The sequence below is a fragment of the Condylura cristata genome, unplaced genomic scaffold (assembly GCF_000260355.1).
Source record: "Condylura cristata isolate star-nosed mole 26May11 unplaced genomic scaffold, ConCri1.0 scaffold00019, whole genome shotgun sequence".
Classification (NCBI taxonomy): Eukaryota; Metazoa; Chordata; class Mammalia; order Eulipotyphla; family Talpidae; genus Condylura; species Condylura cristata.
The window spans coordinates 12,735,343-12,755,569 of NW_004567120.1; the positions used below are offsets into that span (position 1 = coordinate 12,735,343).

Consider the following 20,227-nt stretch of genomic DNA (forward strand, 5'->3'; position numbering starts at 1 on the left):
CACAAAACTTAAATACAGAATTACAGGATCAGTTAACTAATTTGTACAGGGAAAATAGCAACTTCAAAGAAACTAAAATAATAGCATCTGTTGGATTCTCTCCCCGAATACATACTAGAGGAACTTCAAATCAAAATCAGAATTCCAGATTTGAATTGACATATAAATAATTTTCATATACTTACAAATGTGTAAAACTTTGTGGTAAAGTTGGAAAATTTTATTGAGAGATATAATTGACAAAAAATATTGCAAAAGTTTATCAGATGCAATGATTTGGTATCATATATTGTGAAATGATTGCCACAGTAAGGTTCATTAACACGTCCATCAGCTCTTGTAGTTAACTGTGTGTGAAGAATCTTCAAGATCTAATCTCAGTAAATTTCAAGTGTACACTACACCATTGTTAACTGAATTCACCATGTGGTACATTAGATCCCAAGAACTTCTCATCTTATAACTGAAAGCTTGTATCCTTTGACGATACCTCCCTGTCTTTGAAGACACCTCCCTGTTTCTTCTTCCTCCCTGGCAAACACCAGTCTACTCTCTGTAAGTAAGAGTTTGACTTTTCCCCCAAGATTCCACATGTGATAACAATACAGTGTTTGTCTGTATTTGATTTGTTTCACATTGTATAATGCCCTTAAGTTCCATCCATGTTGTCTCATGTGACAGGATTTCCTTCTTTTTCATGACTGAATAATATTCCACTTGAAATAGATGTATCTTTACCTATCTCTCTGTATGTTGATAGATAGCTACTATGCTTTTAAAAATCTGTTAATTTATTAATGGTTACTTACATAGCTTCCAGGTCCATAGTGACTGTTTCAATTTACATTCCTTTAACAGCATGCTAGTTCCTTTTGCTCCACATTTGTTCAAGCATGTGTTATTGTCTTTATGTATTATAATAGTCTTTCTAACAGGCATGAGGTGATATTTGTGGCCTTGATGTACATTTCCCTAATTTTTAGTGTCGTTGAGCATCTTTTCAAGTATCTGCTGCCCATTTGTATGTTTTTTTTAAGACTTATTTATTTATGCATACAAGAGCTGGGGTTTGTGCCAGAGGTGCAGGCAGCGGTGGAGTGAGAGTATTAACCAGAGACAGAGTGGGGAGCAGCATAGGCAGATGGACTGAAATACACTGCTGAGGGGAACAGCGAGAGAGACAGGAGTGGACTGCTGCGCCATGTGGGTCAGTATCCGCCCTGGCCAGGGTTTGATCTCATGGTGTGGTGGCTGGAAATAGCTTCATAGTGCTGACTTTAACTCCTGCACCACTAGGGAGACCCCTGTATGTCTTTTTTGAAAATTCTATCTATGTCCTTTGTCCATTTTCAATTGGATCATCATGATAATAATGGTGATGATGTTGATGATTGCTATCCTGAGACATGTAATTTCCTTTATGTATTTTAGACATTAGGCTCTTTTCAGATATATGATTCAAAAATATTTTCTCGCATTATCTAGGTTGACTTCTTCAGATTGTTTCCTTTGCTATGGAGAAACTCATTAGTTCAGAATAGTCTCACTAATACTTATAGTTTTGTTGCTTGTGCTTTTGATGTCATATCTAAAAGAATTGCTGCCAAAACCAAGCTTTCCCCCTATGTTTTCTTCTAGGAATCTTAAAGTTTCAAATCTGACATTAAATCTTTAGTCCATTTTGAGTGAATTTTGGGCAGTGATAGAAGATAGAGGTCCAGTTTCAATCTTTTGCACATGAATACCCAGTTTTTCCATTACCAATTTTTGTGGAGACTGCCTTTTCCCAGTTGAGCACTCGTGACTCTGATCAAATATTCATCATGATGTGTGCAGTCCTTTCTGGGCTCTTGATTCTGTTCCTTTGCTGTTTGTTTTTATAACTAATTCTTCTTGCCTAATTTCTTTGGCTAAGCCTTCTGCACTCTGATTAATAGGAGTATTGAGAGTGGGCAACCTTATTTTGATCCTGATCTTGGTGGAAAAGGTTTCAGTATTTTACCATTCAGTATAATGCCCGCTATGGATTCCTCATATATGACCTTTACTATGTTGATATACATTCTTCATATACCCAATTTGTTGAAAGTTTATTGTGCAAGGATGTGAATTTTGTCAAATGTTGTTTGTGCATTGATGTAGAACATCATTTGATTTTCATCCTACATTCTGTGAATGGGATGCATCTCATTTATTTATGTATGTGAACCATATTTTGTATCTCAAGGATAAACCCCACTTAATCATATCCAGTATTTTCCTAGGTGATATCTCATTCTAATTTTGATTTTCATTTCTCCTATCATAAGTGATATTTTTTCATGTGTTTGTGAGCCATCTGAATGTCCTCTTTAGAAAAGTGTTTATTTAGGTCTTTTGCCCATTATATGATTATATTCATTGTTTTTTTGTTGTTGTTGAACTGTATGAATTGGTTGGCTACCTTTTTGGTGATTTTTTTTTTTTTTTGAGATACAAAACCTTTTTTTTACTTTGATATAGTCCCAGTTGTTAGTTTCTCTTGCAGTTGGAGTTGTGTCCCCAAATACATCTTTGGTATTTTTGCCCAGGAATATATGACCTATGTGGTTTTTTTTTTCTTCAGTATTTTATGTTCTTTTTATCAGAGCCTATCAATACATTTTGAATTAATTTGTTAAAGAGGCTTTCCTTTCTCCATTATATTGTCTTAGCTCCTTTATCAAAGATTAACTGTCCATGTTTGTGTGGGTATATTTCTGTGATCTCTATTCTGTTCCATGTTTCTCTTTCTGTTCAGGGCTATATTATTTTCACCACTATTGCTGTATGAGGTAGTTTAAATTCAGGGGGTGTGACACCTCCATCTTTCTTTATTTCTCACAGAAATACTTTGGCTATTCTCAGGGTCGTTTAATGTTTCCATACAAATTATTATTTTTTTGTAGTTCAATGTTTAATTTTTTTGAGAAACCACAATACTGTTTTTACAGAGACTATATATGTCATTTAACATTCCCATGAGCGATGAATGAGATTTCCAATAACTTCACATCCTTATCAAAATATTTTCTGTATGTGTATGTTAAGGTTATATTATTTTTACCTTGTAGGAAGGGTTACAACTTTTATCCCTACCATCATCCCTGTTATATCCCCTGTACCTTTCTCTTCCCCCTCTTAATCTACAAACCCTCAGAATATTTATGATGTCCATTGATTTTGAAAGTGTTTCACATTATCAAAGTGTTGACTACTGAAATGTCTAGTGTTTTTATCATTCTGAATTTCTTTGCTACACTTAATTCTCTAAAATTCTCTCCATTTTGTTGAAAATGATTGTATTTCATCATTTATTATTCTACGGTGTGTATGTACCATATTTTCTTGATCTTGTTATCTGTTGAAGGAAATTTTGGTTGTTTCCATTCCCCAACTACTAAAAGCAATGCTGCTGTGAATATTGTGGAATACATGTTTGTTGTTGTTGATATTTCATGTTCTGTGGATTGATGCCAAAGAGTAGGATTGCCAAGTCGTACAGTATTTCCATTTAAAATTTTAAAGACAGGCCCTCCCTGGTGGCGCAGTGGGTTAAAGCACAACACTAAGAAGCTAAAGCCACTTCCGCATGAGTTCGGTCCCCGCCCTGGAGGTGATCCACATGGCGCGGCAGACCTCTCCTGACCCGCCCGCTGCTCCTCTCAGCAGTGTATGTCTCAGTCAGCCTGTTCTTCTCCCCACTCCATCTCTGGTGAATCCTTTCACCGCCCCTGCATATCTGGCCTGTACTCCAGTTCTGTATGCATAAATAAATCTTTTTTAAATATAAGTCCTGACTGCTTTCCTTAGTGATTTAACCAGTTCATATTACTAGCAACAACAGGGCTTCTTTTTCTCTGCATCCTTTCCAACACTTTCGAGGGGATCTTTTTAGTAGATGCCACTCTCACAGGTGTGAGGTGGTATCTCATACCATCTCTCTTATGAGAAGTGACAATGAAGATTTTTCATATGTCTTTTGACCTTCTGGATATCTTCTTCAGAGAATTGTATTTGTTGCCCATTTGTTAATTGGGTTACTTGTTTGTTTACTGTTGAATTTTATGAGTATTTTAAAATATATCTTCGTTATTAAGCCCTGATCAGTTATTTATTGTATAAATAGTTTCTTCCATGCTGTCAGGTGTCTATGTAATCATTCTGTATTTCTTTAGCTGTTTAGAAGCTTTTTGGCGTAACCCCAAATTGTTAATTTTGTTTTTAATTCCCTTGCCATAAAGTTCCCATCACCAAAAATATCTTTACTCTTGATATTATGGAATATATTGTCAATGTTTTCATCTATGTATTTTATTGTTTCAGGTCTTATATCTACATCTTTAATTCATTTGAAGTAATGTTGTTAGCCAGTGATTCAACTTCATTCTTTTGTGTGGCTTTTCAGTTTTCCTAGCACCATTTGTTAAAAGACTGTCCTTGTCCCATTTTTTGGTTATAGCTGCTTTATCATAGATTAGGTGCTGGCATGTACAGGGACTTAGTCTGGGCTTTCGATTCTGTTCGATTGATCAGGTTTCTGTTTTTGTGCTAATACCATACTGTTTTTAGTACTGTTACTTTCAAGTTTGAAATCAGGTAACATGATACCTCCGTTTTCACAGTATTGCACCTGCAATTCAAGGCATCTTATGGGTTCCATATGCATTTCAATATTTTTGCTCCATTTCTTTAAAAGAGACTGCTGGTATTTTCATGTGGATTGCATTAAATTGATCTATCACACCACAGTTAGACAGCAGTGCTGGCTTGATTCCATTTCCACGTAGGACCTTGGGCTGTATGCTGAGACTGACCAGGCTCATTGCTCAGGTGTCCTGGCTGGGAGGACATAGGCATTTGGGCAGGGTTGGTTGCTTGTTTTCCTGCCCAAGAAGAGCTAAGGATATGTTCCATGGTTGCCCAGTGCCTCTGACTAGGCTTTCTGATTTGAGCAGGACTGGAGGGTTATGACTGGAAATTTGGTGGGGAAGTCTGTTTGACTGTCTGGTTGGGACTGTAGGCTATGTTCCATTGCTTGATGGGATCACTGTTTGGCTCTCTGCTCTAGAGGGGCTAGATGCGTGCCCTCCCTTTGCGCAGAGTTGTTGACTTGGCTCCCTGTGGATGAGATCACAGACTGGGCCCTAAGGTTCATTAGGGCTGCTTTTTGGGTCCCCAGGTCAGGACAGGTGGAAAGCTACCCGTTATGCTCGGCAGTTTGGTGGAGCTGCTCACGTGCCACCGTGTGCAGGCTACGGGAGAGACTGCATGGCTGGGACAGCCCATCGGCTGGGGACCCAAACTGCAGAAGTGCCTGCTGAGCACCATGGTCACTAGGTTTCCGGTCTCTGTTCCGCAGATTGGCAGCACCTTTGTCTGGACTCTGCTCAGGAGCTGATTCCAGTAAGAAAAGAGTGTGCCTAGATACCTCATTAGAAAAGATAGCTGTGACAAATAAGCTAAAGAAATGATCCTCAATGACATATATTACCAGGGAAATACAATTAAAAGCAGTATTTCTGCTCTATAGACACCTGTTAGAATGGCCTCAGAACACTAACAACACCCAGTGTTGGAAAAAACACGGAGCGACAAGAATCCTCATTCATTGCTAGGGTGTATGCAAAATGGTACAGCCACTTTGGAAGGCAGTTTGATAGCTGCTTATAAAACTATACAGTTTATCTAGGTCCCTTTCAGTTTCTTTCTGCAAGTTTTTTAAATTTCAGAGTATGCATCTATGTTTACTTTTTAAAACTATTTCTAAAGTTTCTATTGTTTTAGTTGCTATTATAAATGAAATTACATTCTTCCATTTCATATTGTTCATTGAATTTGTATGGAAATATGACTGTTCTTTGTGTGTTGATCCCTGTAACAACATGACTGAATTGGTTTATTAGCTCTAGTATATTTCTTGTAGAGTCTTTGTACTTTTTATATTAGTATCATTCATCAGCAAATAAAAATAGTTTTATTTACTCATTTCCAATTCATATGCCTTTTACTTATTTATTTTTGACTAAGTGTTTTGTCTAGAACTTTCAGAGCAGTGTTGAGTTGTTATGCTGAAAGTGGACATACTTCACTCCTTTATGATCTTAAGGGAAAAACTATCAGTCTTTCATTCTTTTTTTTTTTTAGATTTTATTTATTTATTCATATGGAACTGGGGTACAGGCCAGAGATGCGGAGGGTCAGAGGATTCACCAGAGACAGAGCGGGGAGCAGAACAGGCAGATCTACGAAGTACACTGCTGAGGGGAGCGGAGGGCGGGCCAGGAGAGGTCTGCCACGCCTTGTGGATCCTGCGGAAGTGACCCTAGCTTCTCAGTGCAGCGCTTCAACCCGCTGAGTCACCAGGGAGGGAGGGCCCCAGTCTTTCATTCTTAAGTTTGATTTTCTGTGTAAGTTTTTTTTTTTTTGTAATTGCTTTTATCATGTTGAGGACATTACCTTCTATTCTTAGTTTGTTGAGAGTATTTGTCATGGCAATGCATTGGAGTTCTTGAATGATTTCCCTTATTTAGTTCATAAGACCTTGTTATGTTTTTATTCTTTTAATGTGGTGTATTATATTGACTTTATTTTTTGAAGTATGCTGACTTATAAAGAGTTGTACACATTTAATGTATACAACCTGATAAGTTTAGAGGTAAGTACACAGCTATCACCACAATTGGTGGTGCCATAAATATGTCCATTTCCTTCAAAAGTTTCTTTTGGTCCTCTTTAATTATTATTAATCTAATTATTAGTTATTATAAATTTTTGTGTGATAAGGACATTTAAAGCAAGATTTACCCTCTTAGCAAATTTTTAAGTGTATGATAAACTATTGTTCAAAATAAGTACTTTGCTGTTCAGTTGTTTGTTAGGACTTAATCATCTCATATAACAGAAACTTTGTACCCTGTGACCAATACTACTCCATCCACTGCCCCTCTCACCTATCTTCTGGAAGTCTACTCTGCTTCTGTGAGTTAGACTATTTTATATTCTTCACATATATGGTATCATATTAGTATTTGTACTGTGTCTGGTTTATTTAACTTAGTGTAATGTCCTCAAGTTCATCAATGTTGTCACAAATGTCAGACTTCCTTTCTTTTAATAGGTCAAATAATATCTTACTGCATGTGTATACGCAGAAACACACATACATCATTGCAGTAACATTGATTTACAATGTGGTATATGATTTACAGGTATAGGATCACCCCATTCATGTGGCCATTTTGATAATATTGATTCTTTTCATCGATGAGAAGGGACTGTGTTTCCACTTCTGTGTGTCTTTTATTTCTTTTAACAAAGTCTTATAGTTTCATTATATAGGTCCTTCACATTCTTTGTTAAGTTTACTCCTAGGCATTTAATTCTTTGCAATGCAATTTTAAATAGGATTGTTTTCTTGATTTCTTTCTTTTCTAGCTCATAATTTGCATATAGGAAGTCAGCTATTGATTTTTGTATATTATTCTGTAATCTGCCACTTTACTGAACCAATTTACTGTTTCCATTAGGTTTTTAATGGAGCCTTTAGGCCTTTCTGTTTGCTTTATGTCATCTGCAAATAGTTATAGCTTTACTTCTTCTTTCCCAGTTTGGATGCCTTTTATATCCTTGTCTAACTGCACTAGCTAGGACTTCCAATAATGTGTTAAATAGGGGCAGTAAAGGTGGACATTCTTGTCTTGTGCCAGATCTTAGTGGAAAAGCTTGGTTTTTCAACATTGAGAATGATGTAGACTGTGGGCGTGTCATGCAAAGCCTTTATTATGTCGAGGTATGTTCCAGCTCTAGTTTCTCAAGGATTTCATCATAAATGAATGTTGAAACATATGAGATGATTTCTTAGCATCTATTGAGATGATCATATAATTTTTGTCTTTCCTTTTGTGGATGTGGTATGTTATTTTGGAATCCAGTCTTTAGATCTAATTCATAGGCAACAGGAAATAAGGGCATTGAAAAACAGGTGAAACAATTTCACAAATACTCATCAAAAATTCTGAAATTAGAACATAATTCAAAATAATCAATGCAATCTTCAGAAAGTCATTGTCATGCAAAGGTTGAGTGGGGGAATTGTTATATAGATGAAATCAGATTTAAGAAATGTATGTGATCTTTGATTGAAACCTGGTTTATAAAAACTGCTATAAAACTTTTTTAGAGCAACTGGGAAAATTTGAATATTGAGTGGATCAAATATAGGAAATTATGTTAATTTTATTACTAGTGATTATGGTGTTTTGGAAGATATTCTTATATAGGAAGATATTCTTATTCTTATTCTTATAGGAAGATATTCTTATATTTTGAAGATGCAAGATAAATTAGTTGGGCTTATATGTTATGATATAATTGACTTTGGAAAGTTTCACCAAAAATATGTTTAAAAAGATTTTATATATATATATATAAAACATACATTAAAATAGAATAAGAAACAAACACCTATATGCCCATTTGGATTCAATAACTGTATATCAAGATCTAAATAGATAAGAGATATCTAAATGTGTGTGTGAAGAGAGAGACAAAAAAAAGAGTGAGTATCTGGGCTCTCAGTTCTATTCCATTGGTCTGTATGTTTAATAATAATAATAATAATAAAAACCTGAGAAGACCAATTAGAAGACAAGGAAATTGAAACAGTAATCAGAGTTTTCAAAAAAAAAAACTAAAGCCCAGGACTAGATGTTTCACTAACAAACCCTCAAAGATGAACTAATACCAATTCTTCTCAAAGTCCTTCAAAAATTGAGGAAGAGGGAAGTTCCTTTAAGCGCATTTTATGAAGCCAACATTACTCTGATACCAAAAGCAGACATTACAAAGAAGAAAACTACAGACCAGTGTCTGCAATGAACATTGATGCAAAAATCCACAATAAAATCCTCAGAAACCAAATTCAACAGTATATTAAAAGGATCATATGTTATGATCAAGTGGAATTCGTTCCAGTTTTACAGGGATAGTTTAGTGTTCCACTTTTATGAGCTACCTAGAACAGGCAAGTTTTTGGAGATATGAAGTAGAATGTTGGTTACCAGGGACTTTGGGGAGATGGAAAACAGGGATTACTTTTTACTGGGTAGAGTGTTTTTTTGGGGGATGATGAGGGTAGTGAAAGTTGCACAATATTGTAATGCATTTAATGTCATTTAATTACCGTTGACTTTCAAGCAACAGAGAGGCGAGGAGTGCTGAGCTTCCTCCCTTTCTGTCAAAAAACTGCTTATAACTTTCGACTTCCCCAAACCTTAACTACTGATAGCTTAACTGTTGACCAAAAGCCTTACGATAACATAAGCAAACAACACAAAATTTATGTTATAGATAGTATATGCTGTATTCTTAAAATAAGCTAGAGAAAATAAAATGTGAAGGATTAGTACAACATTATACTGTACTACATAGGCACCATAATTTACATCAACTGTTTATAAGAAAACAGGCCTGTGCAATTCAAACCCATGTTGTTCAAGCATCAACTATACACACTTACAAATGGCTAAAATGATAAATATGTCAATGGATATTTTGCCACAATAAATTAATGGTATTTCATTAAGTGGTGAACTCTTTGGAAAAGAATAACAAAATATATTTCACCAAAAGGACTTCCGTTGGTTCAAATATTTACATACAAATGTTGAAAAATGAGAACTATTAGGAAATTTCTTTTTTACTGTTATTCATGGTGAGAGAAAATGTCATTACAGGTTAGATAGAAATCAATGAGTACCTAAGAAGGTTGACAACATTTACTTACTGATAATGTTAACGTGATTCATAATACCATAAATATTACCAGTGAATTCATCTTGGATATATAAAGTCCAAAGGAATCCACTCATAAAATAATTAAAACTAGTAAACATAAGAAATGTTCAAATGATAAAATATCAATATGCAAAAAGTAGGTTGTATTTCTATACAATAGTAATGGAAAAAACAATAATGAAAATTTAAATATAACTACATTAGTATCAAAGAGAATTAGAAAAATTAGGAACAAATTTAGCCAAAAAAGTAAGATTTTGTGGACTGAAAGCTATAAAATATTGTTGAAAAAAAATCTTTAAAGATTTATTTATTTATGCTTACAGAACTAGGGTACAGGCCAGAGGTGTGGTGGGTGAGAGTATTCACCAAAGATAGAGTGGGGAGCAGAACAGGCAGATTGACAAAGTACACTGCTGAGGGGAGCAGTGGGCAGGTCTGGAGAGGTCTGCTGCACCATGTGGGTCAGCTCCCTGGCTGGAGATCGAACTCGTGTGACAGTGGCTTCAGAAAATTTCATAATACAGTACATGAAACTGCTGCACCACCAGGGAGAGCCACTGAAAGAAAATTTAAAACGCCTAAGGACATCCTTTGTTCATGGATTGGAAAGTTTAGTGTTATTAAGATGTCCATACTGGCAAATTTATCTACAGGTTCAATTCAGTTCTTACCAAATGATAGCTCCTTTTTTGAAGTAATTCACAAGCTGCTTCTAAAACTTATGGACAATAATGGAAATGCAAGGGATCCAAAGTTACAACATAATATTTGAATAGTACAAAGGTGAGGGATTCATATTATCACTTTCATTATTTACTACAAAGCTATAGTAATCAAGAGTATGTGGTACCTACATAATGGTAGGCAGAAAATATATGTTTGTATGTATATCAATATACATCTTTGTGTGTGTGTGTATAGTTTTTTAATTGCATGTAACCCTTGAATAACACAGGGACAGAGGCTGTATATTACTGGGCTACCAAATTCTTTATTTAGAAAATTGAGAGTCCAGAAATGAAATTTCACAGTTACTGAGCTGTGACAGAGTATGAGGGCCACACAGTGGAATAAGAGTGATCTGTTCAACAAATGGTGCTGGGACAACTGGCTAAGCCCATGTACAAGAATGAATATGTATCCATACTTTATCATATATAAAAAATTGAGGTTGATCAAAGACTTAAATATAAGACCTAAAACTACAACACTCTTAGAACATAGATGTAAATCTATGTGACCTTGAATTGGGAAGTAGTTTTTAATCTATGAAAACAAAAACACAAGCAACAAAAGGAAGACTAAACAACTGAATATCATTAAAACAATAAACCCATAACTTAAAAAAACACAGTCACATAATCAATTAAGTAAAAATCCAACTTACAATGGGAGAAAAATTTTGCAAATCATTTAGTCGGTGAAGGACTTGGATCTGGAATATATAAATAAGTGTTTCAACTTAATAAAAAGGCTAGTGATCCAACTATAAAAGTTAAACGATCTGGATCTCTCAATAGAAGATACAAAAAATGGCCAATAAACTCATGAAAAGATGGTCAACATCAACAGCCATCTGAAAAGATGCACATCAAAACCACAATTAGATGTCATTTCATATCCATTGGGAGCAAAGTAATATAAAAAATAATGAGGTTGAAAAGGATATGGAGATTTGGAATACACACACACTAACAGTGCGAGTGTAAAATGATGCTGTTGCTTTGGAAAATGGTCTGGTAATTCTTTCAGGTGGCCACATATTCCAGGAATTTCACTCTTAGGTATATACTCAAGAGAAATAAAAACATGGCTGCGCAAAATGTGGTGGACAAGTATTCATAGCTACGTTATTCTTAACGGCAATGAGGAAGGGCCTGCCTGATGGTGCAAGGTGATAAGTCTCAGCCACTGTTTGGTCCCAGCCAGGGAGGTGACCCACGTAGCTCAGATGACCTTCTCTTGTCTCACCCACTGCTCCTCTCAGCAGTGCAGTTCAGTAGATCTGATTGTTCTGCTCCCCACTCGGTCTCCGGTGAATCCTCTCACCCTTCCTCCCCTTGCACTTCTGGCCTGTGCCCCAGCTCTAGTATGCAGAAATAAATAAAGGAAATATTTTTTTAAAAAATAGGCAATAAAGTGAAACCACCTAGATATCCACCAGCTGATAGATGACTAAATAAAAACTGGTATGCTGGGCCCTCCCTAGTGGCGCAGCGGGTTAACGCACAGCACCAAGAAGCTTAAGCCACTTCCGCATGAGTTCTATCCCCGCCTGCCTGCCCCGGAGGAGATCCACATGGTGTGGCAGACCTCTCCTGACCCGCCCGCTGCTCCCCTCAGCAGTGTACTTCGTAGATCTGCCTGTTCTGCTCCCCACTCTGTCTCTGGTGAATCCTCTCACCCTCTCTACGCACCAGTTCTATATAAATAAATAAATACATATTTTTTAAAAAAAACTGGTATGCTGATACAATAGATTAACTTTCAGCAATAAAAAAGTGAAGTACTAGTGCATATTATAGTAAAGAAGCCAGTAATAATCTAGAATAGGCCAGTGGATAGACACCAAAAGTAGGAGCAATGGGGGGTAACAGCAAAGGGCTACAGAATATATCCTTGGGCTTATGAAAATGTTCCAAAATTGATGACAGTGATGAATTTACACCTCTTTAAATATATTAAAAAGCCTTGAATTGTATACTTTAAATTGGTGAATTTTATGACATGAATTATATCTCAATAAAGTTGTTATAAAATTCCATAAACAGGTCAAAAGACAGTATATACTAGAAGTGCTAGTTAGAACATAGGTGATAACTTAGGAACTAGTTTTATGAATTTATAAAGAAACAGCACAGATCAATGGAATACATAACCCAATTGAAAACTGACTAGGTAATAAGTAGTTCAATTCACAGGAAATGAAACAGATTTGCAATACTCGGTGACTAAGGTCTAAAATCTTTGTTATTAATATTGTTCATCAGGATTATTTGCAGTCCAATTTTAGGGTTATATTATAACCTTAATGTCACTTAGGGTTTTATTTCCCCACTGCTATTGGACATAGTTCTGGTCATGTAACTTGCTATAATCAATGAAATGGAGTAGAAAGATTTGTCAGTTCTGTGAGGAACATAATCACCATTACGTGATGTGTCATGACCTGCCTTTTTCTAGTGCTACATTATTCTTAATAGGCAATAAGAAGAGGGGGGTCTGCCTAGTGGTTCAAGAGGATAAGTCTCAGCCACTGTTTGGTCCCCAGCCAGGGAGGTGACCCACAAAGCTCAGATGACCTAGGCAGTGCTCTAGATAGTGACTGTCCCATCACTTTACTATTAGAGATCATGGCTGCCAGCCAACACATATTTGGTTATGTAGTATGAAATAAAAGTGTATTTTTGTTGTTTTAAGCTACTGAGATTTGGGGTTATTTGCTACTATTGTATAATGTAGCATAGCATGACTGATATGTTCATGTACTGTCATAGAAAATCAAATCAAAATAATAGAATTCTATTTTTCACCCATCATATTGACAAAAAAAGAAGTTGGATAACACCCAAGACTGATGACATGTTTCTAAAAGATTTTTTCATTTACTGTTGGCATAGAATTTCACCTCCTGATCTTGTCATAGTTAACAATTTTCCTATACTCATATATTTTGGTTATGTCTTTTTCCCCCTACTTTAAACAATTCTGTGATAAACATCCCTGTAGTAAATTTCTGTTGCTAACTGGTACATTTCACTTGTGCATTTTTGTGTCATTCAAGTTACAGTTCTTGCTCTTTTTCACCCAGGATGATCATCTGGGTAAATTCCAGAACACTGAGGATAGACTTGAAGACTTATGGATTGTATAGGTGTTTGTTTGCTACTGCCTTGATCACTTTTTCTCAGCTTTTCTGTTCCCATCTATACTTTCTGTGCACTCCTCCTGTGATATTTTTCTTTACAGTCAGCACATAGTCGAAGGGATCAGGGACCAAAGAGGATTGATACACTTGGAGTAAGTTCGGTTAGCACATCTTTAACTGTTACTTTAGTGCATATTCCTATAAGTAGAATTCGTGCTTCAAATAGCCTTTATTAAATAACTCTTCGTTGGAAAAGTACAATTACAACTACTTCCTTTTGTCTTCTTTAGAATGGCACCGTGATACTTTTTAGTGGGTAGTTGAGTATTGAACAACAAGGAAAATAGTTAACATGACCTTCAGAGACTTGAGGAAAAGTCATTGTCAACAGAGATTGAAAGCACCTGGACTAAAAGTTCTGTGTCTAAAATTTTTATTTCAGCTGCAGTATATAAAGATGTTAGAAGTTGTCATTGCCAAACTTAGAGAAAAAATCTAAACAAACTGACTTTGTGTGGACCTACTAGAGAAATAACATCATAGAGCAGCCTGTCACTACAAAATCTGGAGACTTGGTGTGGACCTACTAGAGAAATAACATCATAGAGCAGCCTGTCACTACAAAATCTGGAGACTTGGTGTGGACCTACTAGAGAAACAACATCATAGAGCAGCCTGTCACTACAAAATCTGGAGAAAAAGACAACTTCAGGGTCACAGTTAAGATCTGCTTACCTGGAATAGAATCCACTGGAACTACCAACTGGCAAGAACACTTATATGGTAATTTTGATAAATTGCTGGAGGCTGAGTGTAAACCATATAATGAGAATTATGGGGGTCATAATCTCCCAGGAAAACCACTTAGATCTTATGATGTAGAGCCAATAAAGCAGAGGGATGAAAATAAACATTTTGAAATACATTCAGAACATTCTCCATCAACAGCAGTTTATTCTGAAGGCCATTCAAGAGCTTAGCTCACCTGGGAAAAAGCATTTCTTCATTTCTAGTCCCATCTAGCATTCCTGATTTGTCTTTGGAGCAAAAAAGCCAAAAAACACTTGTGAGGTCACAAACCAGAGGTAAGTACATAATTTTAGCTCTCTGTGCACATAGACTTTGTCTCTCATCTAAGAGGGCAAACAAACTGAGAAGTACTTGTGAACGGCACAGAGCAGTAATGAAGACTCACTAAAACACTGTGGGCTAATAATAACAGAACCATAGGACACTTCCAATTGCTCCTATACCTTTCAGTCACATCGATAAGGCTTATATTAAGGCCCACAGTACTAGAATCCTGGAATTCTTGAATGAGAAAGAAACTCAAAGAGTCACCTTTTAGATGCTGCAGGCAGCAAGACACAAATCATCCCTAAGTGGTTTTATGTCTTTCCTATCATGTATCGAAAGTTGAAATGATACTCTTTCTCACAATGATAACTAAATATTTTCTCTCACATTCTTACCAGGAAGTCTATTTCTGACTCATCTCTCTCGCTGCAGTATGTAGACTTCTGGCTTTATGGCGATACAGCAGCTGCTGTGTACCCTTCACACAATAACTTCCTATTACTTAACAGCCACTTGTTCTTCTCTCATTTTTACGTCACTCCTGAAAAAATGTCCCTTCTTGAAACTATTTGCATAGCTTGAACTTCACATCATTTTAATTAAAACATTTGCCATATTCACTAGACCACATTAAAAATGGAACATTTATTAACATCCTGATAACTTAATATCCAGTAGAATAAAATTTGGGAAACGGGTCTGTGATATATGAACATACATTTTAAAATTTTTAGATAAAAACTGTATGTGATATCCTTGTAAGGGTATCATATGTATCACATAGTATAAAAATGACTTCTAAGCCTGGGCAAGGTCATGTCTCTTTAAAAAAAAAAAAAATAGTCTCTAGTGAAACCCGAACGCAATGGGGGAGACAAAATTAAGGTGGAAGAGAATTTAGCCTCTGACACCTACATTTAGAGCTAACAGTGTACACGACTTAAGTTCTTAGGTAAAGGTAAAACCACTCACTGTTATATACCAAAGTGTAAATCTAACAAAATATGTACAAGATCTATAAAAACAGAAATTATAAAACACTAATGAAAGAAGTCAAAGAACATGAGAGAGTCCGCATGAATGGTTAGCCTCAATTTTTTCAAGGTGTCAGTTCTTCTGAACTTAATCTTTAGATTTATTACAATTCCAGTCAAAATCCCTGCAAAGTAGTTTATGTCAAAAAACACATTCTAAAACGTATATGGAAAAGCAAAAGACCAAGAATAGCCAACACAACACTGACAGAGAAGAACAAAGTCAGAAGACTTGACAATATCCAACTTCAGTATTTTCCATAGAGCTACTATTAATCAAAGTCAGAACACTGACTTTGATTAATAAATCAACACAGCCAAAGAGACCAGAAAATGACCGACACAAAATAGTTAACTGGTCAATAACAAAGGGGCAATGGTAATTTAATGGAGGAATGATTTTCACCAAATGGTGATGGAACAACTAGATCCAAAAAGGATCTAGAAACATTATATCCTTCACAAATATTGATTCCAATGTATTATAGTCTCAACTTCAAAAGGCAAAATGATAAAACTCCTAGAAGATAACATTAAAAGATTTGGATCACTTTGGGTTTGGCAAGGACTTTTCATACACAACACCAAAAATGTAATAAAAGAAAGAAAATAGCAATCACTTGAACCTCTTAAAGATAAATCTGTTCTGAAAAATACTCCTTTTAAAGTTAAACTTAAATTTCTTACATCGTTGTTCATTTTTAGACACTATTTTATTTCTCCCTGTGGGTGTAGTAGCCCCCATAATCTCCCACCACCACATCACCCGTGAACCATCAACACAGTCCCTTGTGCTCTTCCTTCCCTGTCTGACCCATCTCCCTTCTCCATCCCTGCTGTGTGCCTCAGATCTATGGTTCACTAGCAAGCTTTGTCCCTCTCTCTGACCTTTTGTTCAGTTTCCCTGTATTTCTCCTATAAATGAAATCATCTAGTATTTTTTCTTTTTCCTTCTGACTTATTTCACAGAGAATAATCCCTTCCAAATCCATCCATGTTGCTATGAATTGTGTGTTTATCCTTTTTGATTGCTGAGTAGTAGTCCATTGTGTATATATACCACAAACACTTTGTCGAGTGAATAAAAAGGAAAACAAGGGCCCTTCCTGGTGGTGCAGTGGGTTAAAGCACAGCACTAAGAAGCTAAAGCCACTTCCATATGAGTACAGTCCCTGCTCCAGAGGTGACCCACATGGCACAGCAGATCTCTCCTTACCCGCCCACTGCTCCCCTCAGCAGTGTACTTCTTAGTTGGCCTGTTCTGCTGCTCCCTGGTGAATCCTCTCACCGCCCCTGCACATCTGGCCTGTACCCCAGTTCTGTATGCATAAATAAATCTTTATTAAAAAAGAAAAGAAAAGAAAAACCAGAGGTTGAGAGAAGACTTTGCAAAAGAGACATCTAATGGAAGACTGGAATCCAAAATATGCAAAGGACCCTTAAAGCTTAGTAGTAAGAGAACTATCAGTCCAATTAAAAAATGAGCAAATAATCTAAACAGACACCTGTCCAACCAAGAGTATGCAGATGGCAAATAAAGATACAAAATGTGTCCCATTTATGTCCTTATGGAATTCCCAACTGAAGTAAAAAGAACCAAGATAAGTTAGATGAGAAAAATAGAGCTGTGTCAACAGTGATTGACCAGCACAAATAGTAGACCATGTGCCTGGTACAGGCAAGGGGTATGCTACTGTGGACGATCATGTCCATGTACATAGGAGGGGACAGTGCTCTAGAATTTGAATCTAAAATTTCAATTTCAGGAGCAAGTCAGAGTTACCCGGGTGCAAGTGGAAGGAAGCTCTGGGGAGTTCAATCATAGCTGTTAACCTGTTACGCTGAAACCCATTTTAGGAGGAAGAAGGGAATAAAATTGATTTACAACGTTGTGTATGATTTAATGATACAGGATCTCTACTGCAGAGAGGTATAGAATGGGGGAGCTAGACAGGTGTGACAAGTTACTGTGCCACACCCACTACCAAATACCATTAAGCCCCCCTAGTGTTTAGTCTTGTGACATAATACCATAAAGAGTACAAAGTGGGGCATTTCTCAGTTCAATAAATGTTGAATCAGTGAGCCTGTGTGTTTCTATATGAGTTGACAAATTGTTCAACAGGTATTTCAGAGTTAAACAGTAAGATCTATCAACTAGTGAAGTCACTCCTTTGTCAGTAAATAGTTTGGAATGAAGATTACACCTGCAGAATTATCAGAGGAGTTGTGCTGGTATGATTTTGTATATATCTGTAAACCACTGTGATGAGAAACTGAATCAGAACAAATCTGCATGTAAATGTAAACACCACAATGATACAGACCATTTCTGTTTTATATTTACTGATTGCCCATGCTTGGAACAAAATAGTAAGTTACTGTATTTGCTGACTGAGTGAAAGCGCCAGTTTAAGACACAGAGCAAATAGTTCAGGGAAGGCACAGAGATTCTCACACACCCACAGTGCCAGCAAAAATCAGGCTCTTTGCAAGTCTGGCATTCCCTCAAAAGAATATGGTGAATCAAAGAAAAAAATAAATCCACATTTCAGCTAAGGCTATTTTAACAGCACAGTAAAAGTCACCTTCCTCTGAGAATTGACCCTCATTGCCTTCAAAACTGACTGTTTATTTTCAAAATGTTTTCCCATCACCTACCTTTTGTAGAGAGGTAGTGAAATATCAAATGGCAAAAAGGCTGATAGAAAAATTCATGACAAGAATAAGATTCCCTTTTCATCTTGGAAAGTAGTGATTTTCAACAAATGGGGACCTTGCTCAGACACCACTCAAAGACCATTGCAAATATCTCATTAGAAAACAAGGATGGGGACTACTGGAGAGGGTAGCTGTAGTGAGGTTAACCCCCCAAACGGATCCTCCCTGGGACTAAAGCTCAGCTAAGGAAAGCCAAAGGGAATGGACTTGAACTGGATGTGAGTGTAGCCATTTGCTGCTGTAACAAATTCCCTGAGAATTGGTGGCTTACAACAACAAAGATCCCTTCTCTGGAGGCCTGGAGGGGAGAAAGGAAAAGGGTCTCACTGGTCTCTCAAGGTGAAGGCAGGTTTCAGTGCCCTGAGGTTCCAAGGAAAATCCCTCCAGCCTCTGGAGCTCTGCCTGCATGCAGTTACCCCTGGCTTCCTTCCATCTTCAAAACCAACAGTGGGCTGACAAGACTTTCTCATGCCACTTCACTGACAAATTTGTCCAGGCTTCACATTTAAAGGCCCCTCGTGATTGCATGGGCCAGGATACTGAAGATGAATAATATTTTATTTTAAATACAGCTGATTAGCAATCTTCATTCTCTCTGCAGCCTTAACTCTCCTTGGCCAGGTGACATCACATGTATGCAGGGGCTCTGGAGACCATCAAAGATGTATTCTTTGTGGACACTTTTGGGGGTCTTTATTCTGCCTTCTACAGTGAGGATAGCATTTCAGTGGGTGTGGAAATGGGTAGCAGAGCCCGTAGCCTCTATTGGGCCACAATTGGCCTTAAAGACACTTGCTCTGTTGGCCCCATGGAGCACAGAAAGGGATGTGGGACTCGAGGCCAGAGGAAGGATATGGGGGTGAAGGAATCGGAGGACACAGATCCATCAGGTTTCTGTTCGGGGAAGTGGAGGCATGATGGGACTTTCTCCAGGGAATGAGTGGGAGAGCCACACATGTGGCAAGTGGGTGCGATTCAAGCCAGTTCCACAGCCACCAGCATACCACGTTGCCACAAATCCTGAGAGCTCGAGTGTGGGAGCAAGGGACATAGCAACTGAAGAGGAGGCTCCCTGACTGCTGCCTGGGACTTCGGAGTGACAGAGGGAAAACTGTATGACCTGGTGCTGGTTGAGGGAAAGGATCTCTCTCTCTGGGCCCCTGTGGGGATCAGGCAATGGCCAAGCTTGCTACCCTTTGGAAGAGGCAAACACCAGTGTGGCAGCTCCAGTGGCTCTTGGCACAGAGCAGCCGTTGGTTTCTGGACTAGGGGTCTAGGTTGGCCTTCCTTCGGAGGCAGGCAAGTGGCGAGGCCTCAGGGGGCACCAGGCCCCCTTCATCCCTGGATGGCCCCCGGAAGTCATGAAAGAACTTGGGAGGGCCAGCCCAGCAGCTCAGGGGCGTCTGGCCTTCAATGGCCTCTCCCCTCCAGCCTGGTGTGTCGAGGGCCCCTCACCATGCATCAGCATCCAGGCAATGCAGGGGGTAGGGGTGCAGAGGGAGCCAAGGCAGTGGGCAGGCAGCTGGCAGTGAGCAGCTGGCAGTGAGCAGCATAGGGGCTGTGCGACACACAGAGGGGCGCGCTGGTATCCATCCGCAGGTGTCTCCCGTGCCCGCGCCCCACAACCTCGACGCGGGGGACCCCTCCGCGGGGGCCCTGGCTGGCAGCGCCGGAAGTGTGCAGGTGTGGGCGGGCCCGGGTCCGCCGG

At 37.9% G+C, this 20,227-nt stretch overlaps 1 protein-coding gene across 2 annotated transcripts in view; it reads left to right on the top strand.

The window, feature by feature from the left end:
• Positions 1-20,227, top strand: part of GPRASP2 (G protein-coupled receptor associated sorting protein 2) — a 31,150-nt gene that overhangs the window by 4,585 nt on the left and 6,338 nt on the right. The window lies entirely within an intron of this gene.